This window comes from Ambystoma mexicanum, chromosome 10, assembly GCF_040938575.1.
Source record: "Ambystoma mexicanum isolate Mex_15411 chromosome 10, UKY_AmexF1_1, whole genome shotgun sequence".
In the NCBI taxonomy this organism is placed as follows: Eukaryota; Metazoa; Chordata; class Amphibia; order Caudata; family Ambystomatidae; genus Ambystoma; species Ambystoma mexicanum.
In genome coordinates, this window is record NC_090932.1 from 680154907 (window position 1) to 680174893 (window position 19987).

At 47.2% G+C, this 19987-nt stretch overlaps 1 protein-coding gene across 3 annotated transcripts in view; it reads left to right on the forward strand.

Moving 5' to 3' along the window:
* ATR (ATR serine/threonine kinase) overlaps positions 1–19987 on the forward strand; it is a 1676349-nt gene that overhangs the window by 1209010 nt on the left and 447352 nt on the right. The window lies entirely within an intron of this gene.

Genomic DNA, 19987 nt, shown 5'->3' on the forward strand with positions numbered 1-19987 from the left:
AAGGCAAACCGTATGGCAGGCAAAGTCCGGTACACGGGTAAGCAGAAGAATGGAGGAATCTCAAGGCAGTCCGTAAAGGGAAAACGGGAAACGGTACACGGGAAGGCAATGGTTAGGAAAGGCACAGAAGACGAAACTTCGGATGCCGGTTGCAACGTTAATCAGAAGCAGCGTCCTTCCCGCTGCAGTGACTAATATCACCCAGGAGGCGGAGCGCCGTAAGCCCGGCAGAGCTCACGTTCCGCATAGTCGGAACTACACGCAAAAGGTAGGTTTCCTGGGAGTCGTAGGCAAAGGCTGGGTTGTTGGTCATTTTGATGTTGTTGACCCCAATCTCCAGGGTAACCGCCACCGAGAAAAATAAGGAGCTGAGAAACGTCGGATACTGCGACGAAGCGTCACAACTTCGGTAGGTACTTTGAAAGTGGTCTGTTTAGCCTGGCGTGATGAGGAGGCGAGCGGGTCATTCAGACCCCGATGTGTGACAACGGTTTTGGCCCCACCTTCATAAGATGGGTGCAAGTGTTATACACACAACCGTATGCTAGAGTATACACATACGGGGTGCTTTCCCCGACACGTCAGCCAAAAAGCAGGCACCAGACAGGGGTGTCCACTTTCACCCCCTGCTCTTTGCCTTAATAATAGAGCCCCTCACCAATCCGATACAAGCTCGGTTTGGCCATGCTGGTATCCAAATTGGAAGTAAACCAGAGATAATTACTCTCTACGCTGATAACATTATGCTGTATGTCAGAGACCCGGACCGTTATCTACAGCGTATACTTAATGTGGTAGTGAAGTTTGGCAGACACTCTGGTTTACACTTGAACAGTGGCAAGTCTGAGATTTTCCCCCTCACTGATTGTACTCGGAGACCGGTGGACACATTTGATTTATGCTGGACGCCACAGAGTATACATTACCTGGTAATCAAAGTGGCGCGTACCCTTTCATTGACTACAGCTCTAAACTACGACAAGCTAATGGCAAAACTAGCAGTTAAACTTGAAAGGTGGAAGTGCTTCACCATATCCTCAGCTGGCCGGGTGGCTTTAGTGAAGATGACAATCCTCCCTAAATACCTGTACCTCTTATACAATGTACCAATGTGGTTGGGTAGGGCCTTTTTCACTGAACTGGCAAGGATGTGCTCCACGTTTGTGTGGAGGGGTCAAGTGAGAGCGAGGTGGCAACTCCTCGCACAACCATATGATACTGGTGGGCTCTAGGCCCCCGATTTTGAACTGTATTACTTAGCAGCCCAACCACATTTCGCAGCATATTGGCAGTGCATAAAATCCAGACCCCCGCAAGCACGACTGGAGAAATTGCAAGTGACCTCCGGATCACATCTACTAGTGAGTAACGGGTATGCTGCACGCACAGTCTAGATCCAGTGGCGCCACGCAAGAGGCGTGGTGCAAAATCTCACATTCCACCGGGGACACAGCATTATATTGCAGGGGCATGCCACTTTGGGGAATGACGCGCTACACCTTACCTCGGACAAGCTGACAGAGGCTCATTAAAGCGCAGTGTGAATACGACAATTGTGGGACCTGTTCATAGATGTGAATTTCATAACGTGAGACATGATTAAGGGACACATTGGGGACACACCATTACAGTGCTTCCAGTACCACCAGATCCGTACCACGGTGGCATCCAGATGGCCGGTGTTCCCACGGGAACCTGACTCGCAACCGAGTTTTAGCTACATTACAACACACCTTACCGGGAAGAAATCCATATCGGCCCTGTACAAAATCTGCTCAGCAGACAATAGATATCAGGGGTAAATGGGAGAAAGACCTGGCAATGACCTTCTCTGAGACACACTGGACACAAATCTGTAGACTCACGAAACAAGTGTCCTTGAACCCTAGAAATAGGCTGATACAGTTTAAGATACTCAATAGAACATAGTACACACCAGCAGGGCAGTCAAAAATATTCTCTACTACAGAACATAACAGCCACTTATTACACTTGCTGTGGCAATGCCCCGCCCTGGGAGGCTACTGGCAAGCAGTGTGCCATGCGCTTGATGAGATAGCAGGGCAACCGTTGTCTCTAACCGTAATAGACTGTGTGGTAAGCTATACTGGGAAGCTGAATGCATTAAAATGTATGATGGTCAACTTGGGACTCCTAATGGCCAAGCAAGCTATTCTAATGCGATGGACACAGAAGGAGCCACCGCTGATGACAGACTGGTTTCATAATATCACTTGGGCAAACGACAAGGAGGAAGTGTTTGCAACACTCAAAAGGCGGCACCCGCCAGAGAGACATTTGGGGAGGTTTCCAACTGCCAGATATGTGGGGAAGTATTAAATGCTATATACTGTGCTGCTAGATCATGTCAAATATATCCATGCCATATACCTGTCTGCCAGAATAAACAATGCATCTGTATGTTCTGTTCACCGTGCGTACTAAATAAAGTAAAAATAATGATCACAGTACAATTTACAGATGGGGGAGTGCACAAAGTCAGAATCTAGATTACACCAAGCTTGCATATGAGGTTGTGCCAACATTGGTTAGATTAACTTTCCACAGGCCCCTAACCAAGTGCTATAATGCAGTTCTGATTATCCTAATTTCGAACTTCATTAAGCAACTAAATGGGGTACCCAGTGTTGCCCGTGTTCTGATCGAGTTGTCTCATGTGCCCTGGAGGATGTTGCTCTTGTCCTCTTGTCGTCAAGTCTTGCTTTAGTTTGCTCTGGCATCTCATTTGGCCATAGAAAGTTGCTCTTGTCCTCTAGTTGGCAAGTCGTGCTGCTGTTTGCTGTTGTGTTTCAAAAGCTCTTGATACTGATTTTTGCTTTGCATCAGATGGAGCGTTTCCAAGTGATTCGTTTTTTGTGCAGCATGTTTCAGTCACTCAATGGCTTCAGCACATTTGAGAAAATGTCCAAGAAAGATTGATTGATTGTGCTCTCTTCTGTTGAATGATCTTAAGTAAACTGTAACATTGCCATTTCCCTTATTTGGAGTGGCATGATTAAAAAAATGTAATTTTGCTTCCCTACATTTCTTTTTTTTTTTTTTTGCATATAAGATTTTTGCATCCAAACAAGACTACGATCTTGCCCCAGACAAAAGAGGAATCCATGCAGAATTTGGTGGACGTAGGTTCAACTGTGTCGATTTGTATAGCCGGACAAACATAGTCACATATATACATTCAGCTTTATATATAAAGTTGCAGTGAATCTAGCTCAAGCAATCTGCCCTTAATTTCCAGATGCCACACAGCTTTTCCAGTGAGTGATGTGCACCCAGGTAGTCATTATAGCCATAATAGTTGTAAGGAGTACATGTTAGGCACTATGCACATGTGAGCCAGTCCTGTCTTTCGATGGTGCGCATTAATCATAACATTGAATGGCTTGCTTATCTCCCGCAGATTACTCATCTGATAGATCTTCCATCCAGCTCTGCTGCTTCGGAAAACCTTTGACAGGGGACGTAGTAGACCTCGACTCGGCCGTCGATCCGTCTTGCTCGGCACTTGTCGGATCCGGACATGACGTCAGGCGTCATATATGTATTCTGTCACTATGACCTTTACCGCAGTTCCTTTTTTCCGCGCGCTAACACGCTGCTTTGGAACACAGCGAGTCTTCAACTCATTCGATGTTTTTGTCAGAAAACCTCTTACTCTTACATCTTGTCCCCTTTCCTCCATACCGCATGGGCGTCCCTTGCTAGGGACGGGAGACGGAACCTTTTTCACTAGAAAAAGCCTTCTTCCTCTTAAAATTTAGAGGCCTGTGGGGGTGTGGCCCAGGGAGCATGCGCTCCTCTGACTCCTCCCACCGGCACCACTCCTCAGTCCCCTTTTCCGCGTCGACGGAAACGGGCCGATTTGACCAGCGCTCCTGGGTTTGGCTTCAGCCATGTAATACCACGCCCTCTTCCCCGGATACTTGTCTTCTTTTTGTTAATCAGGTACTCGGTCCTCCGACGCCACGCTCCTTCCCGGCGCATGTCGACTTCAGCAGACTTCAGCAGGTGTCCAGACTGCGAGGGGCTCTTCCCTACGTCCGATTCCCATCCCGTTTGCCGCTCTGCCTTGTCCCCGACCACGGCTGGGAAGGTTGTACCGCGTGCTACGCACTTACTCCAAGCACATTGAAGAACAGACTAGCTCGGTGGAGGGAGCTTTTTTCAAAAGGTCGCCTCCAGAGTATCTGAAGGACTTTGTCAGACAGAGATCTAGGCCCGAGGGAGGGCCGTTGTTTTTCATCGTACCCCGTAAGTGCGACTCCTTCCCAAGGAAACGCCAGAGCGGGAGGAACCTCTCTAGTTCTCGCACCAGCACATGTACTGAGGCTAGTCCAGAAGGGCTGCCTGTCTTCAGGCTACTAAATTTAACCCAGATGTCCGGGTATGCATATTAGACCTTCCATTCATTCCAACACCAATGAAGAATTAGATAAAAAAGAACAGCTCGCAAACTGCGAGATCTTTATCCTAATGAAGGCCACACCCAAGGCATGCACCCAGTCGCATCAACGCTCCGATAAGGGGCAGGCGTTCGGCAGGTTCTGGGGCTTCCAAGAACAGAGGTCGAGACAGCCTGGCCGTTCTCCGAGTCAGCATTGGTGCAAACAACAAAGGGGGGGAGGGGGGCAAGGGCTTTTTCCAGTCCCCCTCCTCTGCAGCAGTCTCAGAGGGAAAGAAGGCATGACACGTCCCTTTGGGTCCCTGTGTCTCCTGTGGGGGGTAGACTTCCCTTCAACGTGTGTTTTTGGCGCCAGACATTTTTTAACCCCTGGATCCTCTCTGTAGTCTCCACGGGGTACTGCCTACCGGTCGCTCCCTCTCCTCCCTCCTCCCCTCCACCCCCACAGATTGGGACAGCTACTCTGTTGGCAGAAATTCGGTCGCTAGTGGAGAGCCGAGCCAGGCAGTGGAAGAAGTCCCAGCCGCCCAGAGAGGTTTGGGCTTCTATTCTAGGATTTTCGCCATACAAAAGAAGAACCAGGCTGGCCTGAGTTGTGTTGGTCCTCTCCACCCTCAACCTCTTCAAAAATTCAAGATGGTTACGCAAGCACTCATTGCGGAGACACTGGACAAGGGAGACTGGATGTGCTCCCTGGATCTGAAGGACGCTTATCTACATGTCCCGATTTGGCAGCCGCATCGCTCCTACCTGCGCTTCAGGATCATGGGCTGCCATTTCCAATACAAAGTGCTACCCTTTGGCCTCAACTTAGGGCCCAGGACCACCACGTCTACCCGTACCTGGATGACTGGCTCGTCAGTGCGGCATCTCCAGAGGCGGTTCACCACACTTCCTCCGCACTCAGGGACACACTCTACGACCTGGGGTTTACTATCAACCTCAAGAAGTCTCGACTGCAGCCTGCGCAGAGCCTGACCTTCCTGGGCCTCATCTGGGACACGAGCTCCGAGAGAGTCCTTCCCTCGGAGGACAAGATCACGGCCATCAAGAGAGCCACGACTCACTTCCTTACCAAAGCAGTGACCTCGGTCTGGTGGTACCAACACTTATTAGGTATCATGGCAGCGGTCCTACTGGCCGTATCCCACAAGAGACTCAAGATGAGGAGATTACAGTTGCACTTCGTAGCCTTCGTAGTGGAGCCTGTCAGCATCCCTCGTTCTCTCCATTCGGACCTCACATGGTGGTCCAAGGACTGCAACCTGCGAAGGGGCAATCCCTTCCTGCAGCCGGCTCTGTAGGCCACAATCACTACAGACTCCTCCCTGGAAATCTGGGGAGCCACTCCGCAAAGCCACAGCATCCATGGAGTCTGGACCCGACAGGAGCAGGAGTCTCATATCAACTGGCTGGAGCGGAATGCCATTGGGCTAGCTCTCAAAGCTTTCCTTCTGTTCATTGGGGGCAAGGTCGTCCTTATCCAAACCGACAACTCCACCAGCATGTACTATGTCAACAAGCTGAGGGGGGGTGAGGGGGGTTACCAGGTCCCCTCCAATGTGCACCCTAGCAGTCAGCATGAGGGACTGGGCCCTGGAGAACAGCATCTACCTCACGTCCAACCACCTGCCAGCGGAGTACAATTTGGAGGCGGACATGCTCAGAAGACTGGGTGTGGACAATTACGAGTGGCAATTGAACAATCCGGTGCTGCTGGAGATCTTCAGCAGATGGGGGCATCCTCAAGTGGATCTTTTTGCCTCCTGGGACAACAGGAAGTGCCCGCAGTCGTGCCCTGGTAGGGGCCGGGTCACGGCTCCCTGGGCGACTCATTCCAGATACAGTGGAACGGCATGACAGCGTATGCCTTCTTTCCCACACCCCTGGTTCACCGGGTGATCTGCAAGATATAGGAATCTTGTCACCTCTGCATCATTCTGAGAGCTCTGTGGTGGCCAGCGTGACCGTGATTTTTGGAGCTACTCAGCCTCTCGGACAGACCACCCATTCACCTTCCTGTTGCAGCGTGGTTCCAGAGCAGGTCACGCTGAAGCACCTGAGCCTATCACAGTCTAACCTAGAAATCATTCAGGGCGCTAGGAGCAAGGCTACCAGGAGCCAGTACTAGAGTAAATGGACTAGGTTCTGTCACTGGGCGGACTCTAAAGAGATTGGCCCCCTTAAGTGCACGCTGGATGATGTGCTCTCCTTCTCGGCACACCTTGCTCACTGAGGCATGCAGGTGGAGACATGCTGCACCTATTTGGCAGCCAAAGGGGCCTACAGGAATTCGGAGGAGGAGGTCTTCTCCTCTTCCAACCTGATAGTCAAGAAACATTTGACGGGCCTCCCCAGGCTCTACCTGCCCATCAAAAAGCTACACCCCTTGTGGGACCTCAATGAGGTGCTGGGCGCCTCGGCACACAGGCCCTTCGAGCCAATGGTGTCTGCGGATATCAGGCTGGTCACCAATAAGACAGCTTTGTTAGTGGGCCTCACCTCTGCTCGCAGAGTCAGCCGGATCCAAGCTCTGGTGGCTTCAGAACCCTATACCACTTTTCACAGGGATAAGGTGGTCCTGCGGACACACCCCACGTTTCTATCTAAGGTACCCTCAGCTTTTCATCGAATCGAGGAAATAGTCTTATCTATGTTTTTTGCTGACCCTAAGGACGAGGCCCAGAGGGTCTTGCACTGTCTGGATGTCAGGCACGCTCTGAAATTTTATCTGGACAGGACCAATGGCTTCTGAAAACCAGACACACTGTGTGTCACCGTTGGGGGGGCCAAGGCCCAGGTATCGGGCATCCAAGGCCTCTATAGCACGATTGATGGTTTCAGCCATCAAGGAGCCCTATGAGGGGCAGCACAAGCCACTGCCAGCTAACATGCACGGCCACGCTGTCAGAGCCCAGGCCATGGCCATTGCATTCCAACAGCAGTTTCTGTGGCAGGTTATCAGCAGTGCGGCCACCTGGGCCACCCCTTTGACTGTCTGTAAGCATTACTGTTTGGACGCCGGCTCTAAGTCAGACGCGGCTTTCGGACAGGCGACTCTAAGGAATCTGTTTTCTTAAGGAGGGTCTCCTCTACACCCGGGGGCTACATTCAGTTGTAATCGCCCATGCAGTATGGAGGAAAGGGAGCGGGACTTAAGAGTAATTAATAGTTACTCACTGTAGTGACGTACTCTTAGTCCATAGTCCCCTTTCCTCCATAAGACCCACCATCCCCCCCCCTAATAATACTGGTGTCATAAGGCAATGTTAAATATTGTCGACGCACTAATGGGGACTGAGGAGTGGCGCCAGTGGGCAGAATCAGGGGAGTGTACGTTAGTCACTACGGTTTGTAACTATTAATTTTTTCTTTTCATTCGACGTGTGATGTCGGTCACTCGAGTTCCGGGCTTCAAGCAAGCAATGACCCTCTCTTTGAACTATTTTGTATCTATATCATATAAATGTAGTTATACATATATGAAGACTTAAACCAGCTTAAGTCATTAGAGACAGTGTACGTGCTGGTAACAATAACAGGAAAGGAGGAATAATGAATGGGGTTGCAGTTAATGCGGGTTGACTTGCAGCTAATGCTTCAGCATAGTCTTAATCTAAAAGCCAATTTGGAAGAGCATGTTAAGGGTATCCAACCTTTCCTTCTTTAGACTTAGCAGGTGATAGGATGAATCCTAAAAGCATGTTCGCTTCACACCCCCAGGTTACCCCTAGATCACAGGTTTTACCTTGCCACAACATAATTTATATCTTCTCTGAAACTAAGAACATGCATGTTGTTGTCATTATTATATAGATAGTTCTTCGCACTCGTCTAGTTCAAGAGCAGTAGAGCTATGTACAAATCATAGGGCAAAACATTTGTAGCGAGAACACGTCATCAAGGAAACATTAGTAATAATTATCACAGTGCAATTTACTGATGGGGGAGTGCACAATGCCAACATTTGGTTAGATTAACTCTCCAAAGGCCCCTAACCAAATGCTCTAATGCAGTTCTGATGATCCTAAATTCGAACTTCATTAAGCAATACAGTGAATTACCAGAGTCCTGCCAGCTCAAGCAACCTGCCCTTAATTTCCAAATGGCACACAGCTTTTACAGTGAGTGATGTGCACCCAGGTTGTCATTTCCCTGACCCGTATAGCCACATTAGTTGTAAGAAGTACATGTTACGACCTATGCACCTGTGAGCCAGCTCTGTCTTCCTCTGGTGCGCCTTAATCATATCATTGAATGGCTTGCTTACCTCCACCCGATTACTCATTTGATAGATATTCCTTTCAGCTCTGCTGCTTCAGAAAGCTTTCTACAGGGGACGTAGTAGACCTCGACTCGGCTGTCGATCCATCTTGCTCGGCACTCGATTGTTGGTTCCGGGCATAATGTTGGGCGTCATATATATACTCTGTCACTTTGCCCTGTGCCTCAGTTTCTTTTTTCCGCTTGCGAACACAGCGAGTCTTCGACTCAGTCAGTGTTTTTCGTCAGAAAACCTCTTTTTTTTCTTTTCATTCGACGTGAGATGTCAGTCGCTTGTGTTTTGGGCTTCAAGCGGTGTACTCACTGTGGCACTAAGATGTCCATCACTGGCCCACACAAGTTGCGTTACTGGTGCCGCAGCATGTGTCACAGGACGGAAGAGTGCTCATCATGTGCCAAAATATCTATGTGATCGGGCGGCCCCGACTAAATCTCAGGCAAGGTCGACAGTCCAGTCCTCGGAAGCCGAAACTGAGGGGCATACACCCGAAAAACATTGGCGCAAGAAGAAGCAGTCCCATTAGAGGAGCCATTCTTCCTTGTCCCGAAAAAAGAAGAGGCATCATCGCCATCGTCGGAGCTCTGATTCATCGAGCGAACAAGGTATGACGTTGGCGGACCCTTCTACCTGCCAAGAGTGGGAGGAATTTAAAACCTCCATGTTGGAAATGTTTAAGAAGAATGCTGCTGAAGGCACGGTTAACCCCTCCCTCCCTCTCTCTTTCTCCCCCACAGCAGACATTGGAGGCATCAGCAGCACTCGGTACTACTGACCCCCTGAAACCTTCTATATCGAAGAAAGTTTCTTGGATATCGATGTCAGGTCCTTCCCGTGCTAACACACCTGTCGATGCCGACAGCAGCCTTATCAGCGCTGAGAGACAAATCTTCTGCACCGATGGTTGCCGAAAAATCATACACCCCTCTATCCCAGGCTGACTTTTTCAGCACCATGTCGAGTATTTTCAGCACCGATGACATGGGAGATCAAGCGGATGTCGACCCAGCCTATATGGGCACCGGTGGTGTCGAATTTTTTCGAGGACCATGACCAGTTGCCTCTTGCTGAGGGTCTCAATGAGGCTAGTGGTCTGGACACTTCACCAGACCTAGACTTACAACAAAGCCAGCCCTACACCCATAACTACACCAAGTTCAGAACGCTAGCCGAAAGGGTAATTGACACCTTGTGATTGAACTCCTCGGCAACACCAGTGAAGGGGGTATGCTTTTACTGATATTTTGGACAAAGGTCCGGTAACTGAGCGCAATATGCTTCTAAACTGTGCAATTGCTGACCCTCTGACCTCTCTGTGGCAGCATCCTTGTAAAATTCCTCTGGTTTGTTCCACTATATCTGAAAAATACAAGCCGGCTAGAGAAGACCCTTCATTCCTCTCCTCACACCCTTCCCCGGAAAGGCTTGTCATGCAGGCTGCTAGTCTCCTCTAAACCAGCTTCTTCCACGTCCACTCTGCCACCGGACAGGGAAGCAAAGAAGGTTGACGCTCTTGCCAAAAAGTCGTCTACTTCGGGCAGTATGGCCCTTAAAGCCACCGATGTTGCGAGTGCCTTTGCTAAATATTCGTCTGGTCTGTGGACTGCAGTGGAGAATGTTGTGCAGTACGTCCCTGAGGGAGAAATTCACAAGGGCTTCCTACAGCTGGTGGAGGATGGGAAGTGGGTGGCCAGGCCGTCGCTGCATGTGGGCCTGGACATTGCCAACTGTTTGGTCCGATCTATGGCATCAGCAGTAATGCTGATGAGACAGTCATGCCTAAAAACCTCTGGCCTTTCGCGTAACATCCAGGCACAATTGTTGGACATGCCCTTCGAGGGCAAGTTTCTATTCAGCCAAAAGGCTGATGATTCCTTCGAAAAATTCAAGGAATCCAAAACCTCTGCTAGATCCTTAGGCCTAGCTGTGCAGCTGGCCAAGTCTTTCTTCAGCTTTGCCTCAAGGGGCAGAGGCTACAGGCGTTATGTACCTTATGGCAGGAAAACGCAGCTCCCACCGGCCAGGCAAGGACAGAAGCGTTTCTCGTGCTCCAGAAGGGGTAGGGGGCTTCTAAGGGCCAGCAAGCAGCGACAGCGGTGGGGGCTACCCAGCCTCCTAAGCCACTTTGATTCCCCTCCCACAACTTACTGGTTGACGGAGCACTGACCTCAGTGGCAGGAAATTACTTACGATGTCTGGGTTTTACAGCTCGTTCGGTGGGGTTATTGTCTACCCTTCTTAAAAAAAAAAAAACACTGGACAGACCCCCACCACCTCTGATCCAACTGGGACAGGAGCTCCAGGAAGAACTGCAAGCCCTGTTGTTGAAGGGTGCAGTGGAATAGTTATGTCTTAAGCAGAGAGTATTTCCTGGTACCTACGAAGGGAGGAGGTCTCCGTCCCATTCTGAACATCAGGGCCTTAAACAAGTTCCTGAGGAAAGACAAATTCAGAATGGTGACGTTGAGAGAAATTCTCCACGCTCTTGAACTACAGGACTCGCTGGTGTCAATAGATCTACAGGACGCTTATTCCAAGTGCCGATACATCGAAAGCACAGGAAGTTCCTGAGGTTCATCATAGGGGACAAGCACTATCAATTCAAAGTGCTCCCTTTTGGTCTGACCTCCGCCCCACGGGTCTTCACCAAGCTCATGGCGGTAGTCACGGCTCACCTCAGGAGATCCGGCGTCGACATATTCCCATACATGGACTACTGGCTGTTCTGAGGGAAATCAGTGGAGCTGGTCTTGTCTCATCTAGAGGACACCTCTCTACTACTGCACAGGCTGGGCTTCTCCCTGAACTTGAATAAGTCCCATGTGACAACTGTCCAAAGGCTCCAGTTCATCGGAGGGTATCCAGTCAATTCATCTAAACCCATTACAACAACATTTTTCGATCTAAAAAATGTCCATCTAAAGCATGTTTTTTGGGGGGTAAATGGTTAATTTTTGTTCAGGTGCAATTTAAAGGTTAAAAAACTGGGTTTTGGGGGGGTCACCCAAAGAAATGCATTAGATGGACATTTTTTTAGCTGGAAAAAATTTGATGGGATGGCATTAGATGCAATGGTTTTAGATGAAATTACCATAAACCTCACAAATACTTTGCCAGGATTGCAGTATTCTATTAGGTTGATTGCATTGCAGTCATCGCCCAGCTTACATCGCCCATCAGCACAAGTCATCACATATCTAAGAGCGATATCAGATACAAAGACTGCATGTTATGTACTGAACTCCACTTGCTCTAACTGATCCACAATTGCATTATCTTCAGTTGTGATCATTTGAAGCTGTGGTATCAAATAGAGCAAATGCAGAACAGCAGATCTGTTTAAGTGGAGTTGAGATGCCAAGAAAAATAAGCTTTGTATGTGTAGGGGCTTCCTAAAACTAGGCCCATCCTGAGGCTCACTTCTCCCACCAGAAATCTTAAATTGCATATCTTTAATGATAAGATATGACTCGGGTAAGACTTCAATTTTGCGTCAATATTTATCTCAGGTTCAGGTTCACCTTATCATGGGCCATATATAAATTAGCCTATTGTGGTTCCTGAAACAGCTTAGCTAGTCCATCTTGTCCAAAGAAAACTAGTGAAATTATCAGGATGTCCAAAACCAAAAAGTCTGTCACTGTTGTCTCGCGAAAGCAAAGTAAAGTGTTCATGGTAGTCCCAACGAACAGAAAGTTCATAGTCTCTCAGGTAATCAAAAACTGATGACATAAACAGTGTTCATAAGTATAGGATTCCAAGGCTGGGGATGTGCTCCTTTCCCCTAGACTACTTTTACTTTCTTTCATTTTGGGCTTCTGAGCCCTGTATCCTTTTAGGTAAATATTACTGGGCAATTCACAAGGATACAGTTCTCAGATTCACAGTTCTTTATCCTACCAACTTGGCACACTTCCCCAGCAAGCATAGGAATATATACTGTTAGGTTCCAAGGTTCTTAACCCTCTTATTCTTAACCTTTCATGTGGGTGAGGGTCCCATACTCAAAATATTCTGAACGGCTTGGTTTACTCTCCTGCCAAGCAACTGTCCTCTCATGGACTCTCTCTTCTTCTCTCACATGGTCCAGACACTCTTATTCCTCGTTACTTTAAGCTTTTGCCTTTCACATAGGTGCGGGTCCCAGACTCGCAATGTAGCATTGTATCTGCTTGGTTTACTCCGCTGCCAAGCATACAACTCTTCCTTGTTGCTCCTTTTACAGTCAGGGTCCAAGACCCTCTTATTCTCAGCTTCTCCTATGGGTGCAGGTCCCATACTCGCAATTCGTTGCCATATTTGTTTGGTTTACTCTCCTGTCAAACATAGGATTCCTATATCTTGCTTATTCTCAGGGTCCCAGACCCTCTTATAATTCGATTTCATATGGATGCAGGTCCCAGACTCGCAATGCCCTTTCAGGGTCCCAGACGTTCTTATGTCCCAGACCCTCTTATACTTTCACTTTCATATGGGTGCGGGTCCCAGACTTGCAATCCCTTCTCAGGGTCCCATACCATCTTGTTCTAGCTTCTGTTTTCATCCCCTCGCTTCCCTGGACCTCTAACGCCTCTCAGCTAACCTGCGTACCTTTTTGCTTCTTTGTTGCAGGTACCAGTGTTTCCCAAGCAGCTGTATTGCTTTTCGAGGCTCTGGAAGTGTTCTGGTAAGCGGCAGGGTCTGCAGCGGCTCTGCAGATGTCTGAATCTTCCCAGCTTCGCGTCCTTCCCCACAAGTGCTTTGCTGGGGCCTGGGACGCCCAGAGGTTCATCTCGGCAGCAGCCCGAGTATTCCTTCCAGTTTGGACCCAGGTTCGCGTTCTCCTCCTCCTCTGTTCAAGGCTTCCCTTTCGGCTCTCGTATGCTCGCCCTGTGCCTGGCTCCCGCAGTTCCTCCTCAGAGTATTGTTCTCCTCTTGTGTCCCAACTGAGCTCCTTTTGAACTCCCACGCTGGATTGTTGCTTTCGTTTGGACCAGTGACGTCTCGTGAGAAGCTAGACTGCTCAGCCTGCTTCTCTAGAGTGATCTTTTGGCTCTCGGTCACCTTCTTCTTCACAGTACTTATTTTAAAAGCAGATGCAAGGTACTTGGTATTATTTGGTACTTCATTCTCGTCAAATATATTGGCTTGACTGATTTGACAGCAGAATACATTGGCTCTATTTAAAGAGTGGGGGAGGAGGACTTGGCATTGTAGAAGGAGTTGGGTATATTCAAGCAGGGGCATACCGCATTCCTTGAGAATAGTTGTCCCCAATCCCATAGGGGGCTTCCTTCGCCATGTGATCCCCCCCCTCCGTACACCATCCCCAGTGGGACTATTGTACTGTGGATGCACCATCCTGGCCCCATGGAAAGGTCCCCCTTCCCCACCCCAGGGGACAAGGAATGATGTCTTCCGATTGGTCACAGCATACTCAAATCCTCGATGGTAGGCCCACCCCATTCACTGACATCCATTTTAGACTTATTTTGTTGACAGAAATGTATATCCTGAAAGTTGCATTCTTTCATCTATGATGCTTTTTATTATTAATTTAGTTTTTCCTAGATTCACAAAGTTCAAAAGTTCCCATGATACTAGTAACAAACAATTTTAGGTGATCCTGAACAGATGATAAATTTAGAAACACATTTCTGCTTTTTTTTTTTCTTCTTCTAAATTAAGCCTTTAGTTTTATTTTCTTTCTGATGTTGCTTGTCCATTTTCTTTCCATGGTCGTCCACATTAATTGTGAACAGTATCTACAATATCTTCTATTATGGCTTCTTCCAAATTCTGTTTGCTCTTGTTCCGTAGATCATCACAACCTCTATTGGTTATAGCAGTGTATGTTTCCTTTGGTGTAAGATTACTGGAAGCTGATTCTTAGTATCAACTGTCCCCCACTTATTTTTTTAGTTATTTCATATTTACATTTATAAAGCACACAAAGCAGCCCTAGGGCATCTTGGCACTGTTACAAGCAAGGCTTACTTAGTTACAGGAAACAGACGGAAAAGACACATGAGAGGACAGCCTGTCTGTGGTTCGTGGTTACAGTAAACCTAATACCAGACAGGCAGCAGTTAAACGTGCAATAAACCATAATGGAGGAGGGGACTCTCCGTTTCAGAGGTTAGTTTGCCTGGAACGCTCTCCCTTCCAACTTGCGTTTGGAAAGAAATGTGCTTTCTTTTCGAAAAGGCCTGAAAACCTACCTTTTCGCATAGGCATCACTTGGTCTCCTTATAATTGAGCTTATTAGGGTTGCGTCTCATGTCTTGCTCATAGTGTCTAGTGTGTTTTGTGTTTCCATGCCCTGATGCCTGCTTGGTTTTTGGTGTGAAATAAAACAAAATTAAATTAAAATTAAATAAATCAGACTGGTGACACTGAAGACTGTATTGCTCTTGGCTCTCACTTAGGTGCGCAGGGTCAATGAGCTGCAGGCCCTGTCTTCATGCAAGCCCTTCACCACATTTTACGACGACAAGGTCATCTTGCAAACCCATCCTAACTTTTGTCCATGGTGGTCACTGCATTCCATTTGAATCAGGAGATCTGTCTGCCAGCCTTCTTCCAGATCCCACAGTCGGATGCCGAAATGGCTTTGTATTCCCTGGACCTTAATAGAGTGCTCAAGTTCTACCTCTCGCAGACAAAATATTTCAGTAAGTCTGAGGTCTTGTTCATTACGTTTGGGGGCTCCTCTCCCGGCACCCAGGCTACCAAAGCTTCAATCGTCCGGTGGATGGTCCAGGCCATTTCGGATGTGTATACAGCCATGGGCAAACAAGTTCCGGAGGGGATTCGTGCCCATGCGGTCAGAGCTAAGGCCACAGGCGAGATGCAGAGTTCGGTCAGGTGCTTCTGAAGAAACTTTTTGCTTCGTCCTAGACATAAAGCAGATCATCACAGCTCCACCTTATGGTCTTGTTTGGTGAAATCACCCACAAGGAAGGAGTAAAGGGGATGGGACATATGAATAATTAAAGTTACTCACTGCAGTGACTTTAGTACTAATAATCCTTGGTCCCCTTTCCTCCATACGTCCCACCCACCTTCCCCAGCTTGTTTTCCAGCGGCTTGAGTTTTAAGTATAGCCAGGTATTAATGCATCTAATGTGTTAAAAAGGGGACTGAGGTGAGGTGCCGGAGGGCGGGGCCTTGGGGGGGGCAGTCCCGCGCCCCTGCATGTCAGACTAAATTTAAAGGGGAAACTCAATTTTTCCCTGACAAAGGTTCCGGTACCTTCCCCATTTTGGGGGACGCCTCACAAGGATGGAGGAAAGGGGATTAAGCACTAGGAGTACTCTAGTCACTACAGTGAGTAACTTTAATTTACTGGTGTAAAAAATCTGTAATTTTCCCCACTGTGATCGAATTACAGGAAATAAAGTCTTTAATACTATTTGAATCTTTTGTTGTCTGGATTTTTGTTGCCCCCGGTCTCTGCAGGTCATATTTACAGCCCACCACTTAATTACTGCCATTAGTGTCAGACATTTCACTGCTCACTGCATAAATGCATGTGTTAGAAAGCTCCAAAGTACTTAAAATATTTAGTTGTAGATTGCTTTCTATACCAGCTACTGTAGATTCTGCATATCTAAGGGCCATGCCGAGCTGCTGGTAGACAGCTCCTTATGTTCATGTGAAAGGGGCATGCCCAACTAGACACTATAGAAACACAGTTAACAATGGAGCATGGCTCAAAGGGTAAGATCCACAGTCAACATGTAGAAATCATGGTATCCTATGGTTTCAACGCAAGTAATTACTTTGAAATAATTTACTATGATGTAATTACGTCGAAAATATAAGAGGTTGTGGGTTAAGGGGTAAAAAAACAGGGTGGGCAGGGGTCTGGGTAGGGATAGTAGTGAAGGGGGCATAGGGAGCCTCCCCAAAATAAAAAATAAAAATCAAAATGAAAATTCAAAGTCATTACTTCGAAGTAATTTACTTTGAAGTAATTACAGGCATTGAAATTACATGGAACCAGAATCGCAACTCAAAGTCTCAGCTCCAGACACAATATTAATTGTATGTTTTATATTTTGCTGTTTTTTATTTATTTGCCACTATGTCCATAGTAACCACCACAGTGAGCTGTCCGTGAAAAGGTGTTTGTGTCAGGAAAGGTGGTTGAGTTCCTAGGTATCCTACCTGGTAGGATGGAGAACAGGTGTTGTTGGGAAGGGGATACCGCGTCTCACCTTCCGTTGTCCCACTTCCACTCCCTGAGTACCCCTCATCCAGGTGATCCTCCCGCACTGGTCCACCCCCAGGAACTGGATCTAAAAGCGATGGCCGTGTCCTGACCACCTGGATGACAGATCCCCGAAGACTAGCGGGTGAGACGCCTTCAGGTTTCTCACAGCAGGAAATAGCAGACGTACTTACCAATTACTTTACCGTGAATGCCAATGGGGAAACAAAGTGGGAAACCACTTGGGATGTATGTAAAGCCATCGAAGAGGAGAATTCATTAGGAAGACTGTGAGATACTGGCGGGCCAAAGAAATAAAACGGGTGGGGTTGGAGGAGAAGGTTAGGTTATGTGAGGAGAATCGCCAAAAGACTAATTCGGTATGGTCCTGTAGGAAGTTTGGGATTGCCAGGAGCCAATTGGAGTCACTTCTAGATGCTCGGTTGGCCCAAATGATCCTCAACACCAGACCGATGTATTACACAAAAGGGAATAAGGCGAATCGGCTATTGTCAGCAAATTTGCGTAAGCGTAGATGCAGAAATTAAATAACTACACTCGGGGATCCTACAGGGGTAGCCTGATCCTGGGAGGAAGAGAAACAGAAGGTGGTGCACTCCTATTTTAAGGGGCTTATGGAAGGGGAAAGGCTGTACCCTGAAGCTCTGAAATGATGCCTGGCTGATGCCAACCTGCCTAAAATCACGCCGGAAAAAAGGGAGGAGTTGGATCACCCCATACTGGTTGAGGAGGTGGTTTCGAAGTATGCGATCCGTCCCGAATAACAAAACACTGGGGCCAGACAGGTTCCCCAACCTCTTCTACAAGACATTTAGACAAATACTTGCACTCCGCCTGGCCACTCTGTATAATTCTTTGTTGGGGTCATGGCAGGTTACCTCCTCAATGGCGGAGTCGAACACAGTGCTTATCTTGAAACAGAATTGGAACCTGACTGACTGAAATTCGTATCACCCCGCTTAACAGCGACTCTAAAATATTCACTAAGATATTGACCACGAGTTTACATGGTTTCCTCCCAAACTTGCTTTCAGCCGATCAGACGGGGTTCATTGAGGGTAGAGAGACAGGGGACAACATCCATCGGGCAATGAATGTAATTGAATGGGGTAGGAGAACGAAGCAACTATTCTCAGTCCTAGTGGATGGGAAGCCTGGGAGACACAGTGGACGCTACATTTACAGTACATGTATTCCTGGTGAGTACCAAAAACCTTCGAACAACTCAAGACTGACTTGGGAATAGGAGAGGGAGAACAATACTTTGAGAGATGATGATGTTTTTTAAATTTATTTTTAATGTATTTTTTCTGGTGGTGGTGTTGGCTATGTTCAAGCTTTCAAGTGACTTAAAGTTTTATGTTAATGTATCGAATGATAGCTACTTTTAAGCTGGCTCCCCACTGGTCCCAGGGAGGATTTTCTTATTCTGTAGGTACTGAATAAGAAAGAAAATAGGAAATGGAGATGTGGATTGTCCAAGTCAACTGGGAAAATGCAATGCATGTAATATGGAAGGTTCAAGGGATATTTTTACTGTAAACTGTTACACACATATCTTTGTTTCCAGAGAAAAATAAAGCACTCTATTTATTGGTGTTTTGTGCACTTCATCTGAGGAAGAAAATCTGTCATTTCAAGGACTTTAATGCCTTCTGGATGCTGGCTTCCATTGATAATGGAATTATAGTGCCATTCCATCCAATGAAATTATCTTTCATTATACATACCCAGAACCAAGCCAAAGCAGGTCCATTCTCTTTGCAGACATGTCCCCATTGATGCAGCAAAATGGGCTACCCCACATGCTTTCGGGCATCCATTATTCAATAGGCACTAGCTCCAGAGGAGATACAGTGTTTATAGGTGGGCCTGAAGACCATATTCCCTAACCCCCTACTGGCCATAGTTTCTCATATCCTTTCATTTGATTACTGCTTTATAAATATTCTGCACAATGTGAATGTCATGCTATGTTACTAGTCTTTTATACTGCACCAATTTACCACTGCACTAGCCTCGGAGCGTCCACCTTGTCTTTAGATGGGCATGTTGTGCCCAAGCCTCGTGTATCCGGACCTTAGTCTGCAGAGAAAAGGGAGTAGGTAGAAGATAAAAGGATGGGAAAGCAGGTAAAATATAAGTGATGCAGAAGGGGAAGTTAATGTTTGCGGGTAGTTTCGGTGTGTGTGTATCCTTTAAGATGACCCATACACTGTGATTGCATGAAGGAGGGTATGTTCTAAATGTGTCTGGCATCAAAGGAATTATCTAGGTGAAGCAGGTTAGAAGAGCAACAGGTAGTTAATAACATTGTGATGGGCTTGAGATGTGCTCCAGCCACCCTGTTACATTGTGATCGCCAAACTCCTGAATAGTAAATTTGGGAGGGCAGGTGTGGCACTTTCTAGAATAGACTGATAGGTAAATGTTGTTGTAGTATAGAAGGGTAGGACTGACTGCTGTGGATCTATGAACACGTTGTAGTATATGTTGCAATCCTGCCACTCAGAGAAGGAATCTTGCTGATATATTGTCTGAGCATGCAGTTCCTGGCAAGTGGCTGCATTTGTTATAGGACTATTGCCATAAGGCTAACTCACACTTGTTGCTTGTATACGGATTTATGCCATAGTGAGGCCATCTTACAGTTCAGAGATGGGTAGATGGAATTTTACTGGCTGCAAGCCATTTGTTAAACACCAATGCACCCTAGCAGTGAAGGGTCCCTCAGCCCCCCCAAAGGTCAGCTCTATAGTGAGTATCAGAGAGTGAAAAGGAGGGAGAGGACTGGGCCCAAAAGTAAGAACATGTTACTCAGCACTTAGGGAATGTGAGGGGTGTGCCTTGATTGTTACACATTGAATTGTGGGGGAAGAGGAACGACAGATGCATTGTGTCAAAGATGTCCCCAAGAAAATACCACTCTCCCCTGGTTTCACAGTTCACACCTGCTCACACAAGAACCACAAAAGTGTATAATCTCAATATGATTTACCCCCAAATTAATACACAATACATTTTTATTTTTATTTTTTTTTAACAGTACAAAACATGCAATGTTTAA